The sequence below is a fragment of the Paramisgurnus dabryanus genome, chromosome 1 (genome assembly GCF_030506205.2).
Source record: "Paramisgurnus dabryanus chromosome 1, PD_genome_1.1, whole genome shotgun sequence".
NCBI lineage: Eukaryota > Metazoa > Chordata > Actinopteri > Cypriniformes > Cobitidae > Paramisgurnus > Paramisgurnus dabryanus.
In genome coordinates, this window is record NC_133337.1 from 26158576 (window position 1) to 26164360 (window position 5785).

The following is a 5785-nucleotide window of genomic DNA, read 5'->3' on the forward strand; positions in this document are numbered from 1 at the left end:
TCTGTAATCGCTGCTTGGCGGGCAGCGGGTAAACCCAGTGATGAGGAGGGAGGCAAAAAAGCAGTAATCCTTGCATGCTTAAGCGGTGGTTGATCGCCCTCAGACATTCGACCAGCTTGCCAGGGTGTAACGTTATCAGGTGTGCCCTCATGTTGCTCGTGGTGTAGTGGTATTTCATTTCAGCCTTACATATTTTGCAGACTGTATTTTTATTTATTATTTTTCCAGTTTGTGATGGGAAACCAAAAAAGCTCCACACATCACTTCTTAGATTGCCAGGAGTGGTGATCTCCGCCTCCGTGTGTGCACCGCTGTCGGCCATTTTCAGAGTGACAAGCAATTTATCATCACGCATTCGTTAAAGATAGTGAACACTGAGCACATAAAAAAAAAACATTTTTTTTTTTTTAATCCCATTCGAATAGTAATTTTAACATTCGATTAGTATTAATTTTTTTAATATTCGAATTATATTCTATTACTGAAATTCGTTCTAACAGCCCTAGTACACATCCAAAACGGCACATTTCTGCTCACACATACAAAGTGGCAATTTTAACATGTTATAATAAATTATCTGTGTGGTACTTTGAGCTAAAAGTTATGCAATCGGGGGACACCAAATATTTATTTGACATCTTAAAAAAGTCTTGTGAAATGTCCCCTTTTAAATAAATGTGTTGTGCTTCACACAATATTCAGCAGGTGGCGCCTGAAACAACATATTGAATCACCAGGCTAAACTGCTCTTAAATATTAAGCTGGACTCATTGTGACAGAAAACTAATGCTTAAACATAATATTAAATGTAAAATATGTATATCCTCTGATAGGCAGCACTTTCATGTTCCAGTCAGGTGTAATGATAGTAAGTGATTGTGACCACTTGATGTCACTGTGCATAGTTACATGTTAAAAAAGTGCAAAGAACGGAAGGCTATGGAGAGTGGCACATGGAAAATAAAGACAACACACATGTTAAGATAATCTAGTGAATCATTTATTATTTTGAGTTAAAGGAACAAAGCATGGGACCAGGAGTAAAATCAAATTAAGCTGCAGTATCAAAATTAATACTTTGAAACCACCTGTGAATTTGAAATTGACTGGAAATGTTGACAACAACTGGCACAGTTTCAGGCAACAGTTTTGAGTGGTACATGTCAGCCATCGGGATGGACACAAAACCAGAAGCACATACAGTAAGGTTGCTTTACTGTTAACGATTGCTGGTCCACAGGCTATTGAAGTGTACAATACCTTCGTTTTTGCAGAAGACAAAGATAAAAACAAGCTTGATGATGTAATGGCCAAATTCACTGCTCACTGTTCCCTGTTCGCCTAAAAAGAATGAAACTTATGAAAGATATGTGTTTCATTCTGCAGCCTTTGCCTTCAACTTCCAAATATGTAAATTCATGCTAAATAAACATATTTACATAAAATCCACGTTATTTATGTTATTTTAGCGCTATCCCATATGACACAGGATTTGACTACATATTGTGCTAGTGAGAAAAAGGGTAAGTTTAACACATTTTATGAAAGACATACTTACATTTCACCATTGTTTAAGGGTCCTTCAGGGTCTTCCTGATTGTGTAACATGCTGTCTCATATTGTGTCAAAATAAAATTCACAATAAATATGCTTCAGTTTGCTTGTTATTCCCGATGACATTGGCTGACAGCAAGTTTGGGATAAAATGCTCCAGAGCATATCCAGGTGAAACAAAGTGCACTGAAATACACTTTATTTAAGTACACTTAGTACACTTTCCACATTATACTAAAAGTGCTCTATTTTCGCACACTAATTTTGAACTTAGTATACTAAAAAGTTGTATTTAGTACTTCTTAAGAATAAGATGAACTTAATACCATCTTAGTGTACTCAACTGTGCTATTTTGAGACACCATGAAGTTGAACTAAAATGTATTTTTAAAATACTATGTCTGTATTTAAAAAAATATATATTTCATTATAACTTGAAGTACACTTGAACCCACCTTTAAGCATTTTTAAACATACTTTAAAGTATACTAATGTTATGTTAAAATAATATTCCAAATGTATTCCCAGGTGAAAAAGTTCACTAAAATACACTTTAAGTTCACAACCTTAAGGTACCAAAAGCTCTTTATTTTCGTGCAGTAAATTGTGCTTAATATACTAAAAAGTAGTATTTAGTACTTGTTAAGACAAACTTAAGACAATCCAAGTGTACTCAACTGTGCTATTTTCTAAAATTGTATTCAGTTACAACTTGAAGCACATTTGAACCCACCTTTTAAACATTTATAAATGTAATTTAATAATTTCAGATATAATAATATTACATAAATAATATAGCATACAAAATGAAATAATAATATATTGCCCACACATTTGTATACATAAAATAAATCATTTCTAATGTACTGTATGTGACATTTGAATTACAGTCAAGTTTACTATTAGAATGTTATACATGTACTATTTTACCTGCATGTTTGCCACCAAAACATGTTTTAACTCATTCTAAAATGATACCTATTCTGTATTCATACATACGAACCGGTTTCTTCCATCATTAACAACTAAATGTTAAAGAAACAACTAAGTATGTATTTACTGCTTTTGAAATGACTTTACAATATAAAACAAAGATCAGTGAAATGCAATGAGCTACTTTTATCAAATTGTGGAACATTAATACATCAATATGAAAAGTACACTATGAATATGCAACCATTGAATAATTATATAATCATAATGATGTAATTCTCTAAACAAAAAGTTACTGGACAAATGCAGAAGTGCATTTGAACTTACTCGAGATAAACCTACAAATGGCTGAACCAAAACACAGAGAAGTTTAAATGTCACGTTTAAGTGGAGGGTCACTTCTTCTTGCCATTCAGACACTGAAGACTTAATCACAAGGTCTGTGAAAAGGAAACAGAATATATACAAAATTAACCAATAATTAATGAACATATGCATTAGAATTTTGTTAACTTCCAGTCTCACCCCATTTCGTCAATATTTGACGACACTTGACCATTAGTCATATGTTGACGTGAAGGGTATACCTTTCGCGTCATTTTTTGACGAACTGGGGACTTCAATACTATTACGTCCGTTGCATTCTCTTTCCTATTTTATTACCATTTGCGCGTCGGTTTAGGGTTAGATTTACATAATGACATCCCTACCCAAACCTAACTCTAACCCCAACGCCAGGTGACAACTGTTTCTAACCCCAACGCCAGGTGACAACTGTTTAATTTCGCGTACACTGTTTAATTTCGCGTACACTGTTTAATTTTGCGTAATCTAACCCTAAACCGACGCGCAAATGGTAATAAAATAGGAAAGAGAATGCAACGGACGTAATAGTATTGAAGTCCCCAGTTTGTCAAAAAATGACGCGAAAGGTATACCCTTCACGTCAACATATGACGAATGGTCAAGTGTCGTCAAATATTGACGAAATGGGGTGAGACTGTGTTACCTCAGTTTACCTTTTAAAGCTTTGACTGTGTCCTCATCAAGCTTGACATGAGTGTCCGTTTGATCCGTCGCTACATGGCACTCTACAAGTTACATTGAACATAGGGTAGGAGGCTTAACTCACTGACACTGATATAATGCAACCTGTGTGTATTACAGGATATTCTTTACTTTGATAATTGTGTTTTATTTTAACCAAGGGCATTTTCCATTGACATGCCTATTGTGGTCTTGCTTACAAGAAAAGTTCACCTCTGTTTAAGGAGATTTAAGGAAATCAGAAGTCATGCCAATGGATTCTATGCACATTTAACTTCCACAATTGACTCAAGGCTGCTCTTAAGTTTCCGATGCGGGAGATTTAAAGCAGAGTGACAGCAGAATCGCTAAAATTACTCGTTTGCTGGATTTACCCAAATTTACAACCTATGATGTGTGAAGAATTGTCCATATGTGCAAACTGAGAAAGGTTGCAAGTTTTATGTGTTGTCTTATCTCTGTAATCATTAAGATATATTCAGCTAGCCTGTACTAGCAGTGCTTACATTGTGCTGTTTTTTACAATTCGTCCAGCAGGCTAATCATGTTAGTAATATATTATTGTCTTTGTAATGTTGTCTAAAAGTGTCAGGTAAAATATTTTTTTTTTGGACCCAACATCCAATAGGAAAATTCAACTGCAGTAGCCACCGTTCAACCTGAAGCACTCAGACGTTTTTACACCATATATTGAAGTATTGAAACACTTTATATCCAAATGTCAAAAAACTTACACTAATAAAGCATCATCCTTACAGATCATTAACTAAAAAAGTTGGTTTAGTTACTCTTTAAACATTAGCATTAGAAAAACGTAAAAGTGATCTAAATGTTATACAAATACTGTAGAACTAAAAACGTACCACCAAGAATAAGTATTTTTACGGGCTGTATCTTCATCTGTTCATCTCTACTTCGACTTATTAGATATTCTCGGCTCTGATTGGTCAATTTGAATGCCGCTGTGCTAAAAAAGACAGGCTGTTATGATTTCTGAAATACAACAAGAGAAATGAAATGCCTAACTTTACTCACAAAAAAAATGTAACGTCATGTTCCAAAACACAACATACACGCTTGAAGAAGCTGGGTTAAAATTAAGACATACTGTAATACTAAATGTTATACTTATTTTATAGTTCACTAAAAATAAAAAAGCAAAAATCTTTCATCACTTAACTTAGCCTCATGTTCTCTCATTCATCTTCAAACAAAATGAAATTTAATGAAATCCAAGAAACGTATATTTCCCCTCGATGTCAGATCCACTTGATACTTAAAAACTGCTCACATTTCAAAAAGTTAATCGCAACAACAATAAAAAACATCGCCGAAGTAATCAATGTGAATCGCGTTGTTTCAGCCAAGTTCTTTGATGATCACTATATATAATTTAACAGTTTTAGTTTCAACTTTTAATCCACATTTACCAACGATCACGCACGTTGTGTATCGAACAACTGAATCAGGAAGCCAATGTGACGTACTGAATCCCAAGAACCAATGAGGTTTAGTCACGTCCGTCACGTGTGTTGTTTGAATATAAACACTAACAAATTTATGTGGATTAACTTTGTAAAATCAATATATAATGCAAGTTCAATGATATGATGTTGAAATTGCAATGTTAGCCTATTAAAATTAATGTACATGTTTAAAAGAAATATATGTTTTTTTCTAAATACACTAAAACTTCTGTAAAAGTATGCTTGTGTTTAACATACTTTGTTTTTTAAATGTGTAATTAAACATATATTTTTCCCAGCGTACCTCTAGTGCTCTTTTTAGAAATACGTTAAATGTATGCTTGAGTTTAGCATACTTTTTTAAAGCGTAATTATAGATATAATTATTACCAGCGTAGTACTATAGTGCACTTTTTAGAAATACATTAAAAGTATGCTTGAGTTTAGCATACTTTTTTAAAGTGTAATTAAAGATATAATTATTACCAGCATACCCCTAGTGCACTTTTTAGAAATACATTAAAAGTATGCTTGAGTTTAGCATACTTATAAAAAGTGTAATTAAAGATATATTTATTACCATTGTACCTCTAGTGCACTTTTTAGAAATACATTGAAAGTATGCTTGAGTTTAGCAAACTTATAAAAAGTGTAATTAAAGATATATTTATTACCAGCGTACCTCTAGTGCACTTTTTAGACATACATTAAAAGTATGCTTGAGTTTAGCATACTTTTTAAAAGTATAATTAAAGATATAATTATTACCAACGTACCTATAGTGC

The 5785-nt window shown here is 33.2% G+C and overlaps 1 long non-coding RNA gene across 1 annotated transcript; it reads right to left on the bottom strand.

The window, feature by feature from the left end:
• Window positions 1-2215: 2215 nt before the first annotated feature.
• On the bottom strand, window positions 2216-4528 carry LOC135779288 (uncharacterized). Its single transcript, XR_010544740.2, has 3 exons — window positions 4398-4528; window positions 3507-3578; window positions 2216-2927 (listed from the first exon to the last, which is right to left on the bottom strand). It is a non-coding gene; the product is annotated as an uncharacterized lncRNA (long non-coding RNA).
• Window positions 4529-5785: the final 1257 nt, after the last annotated feature.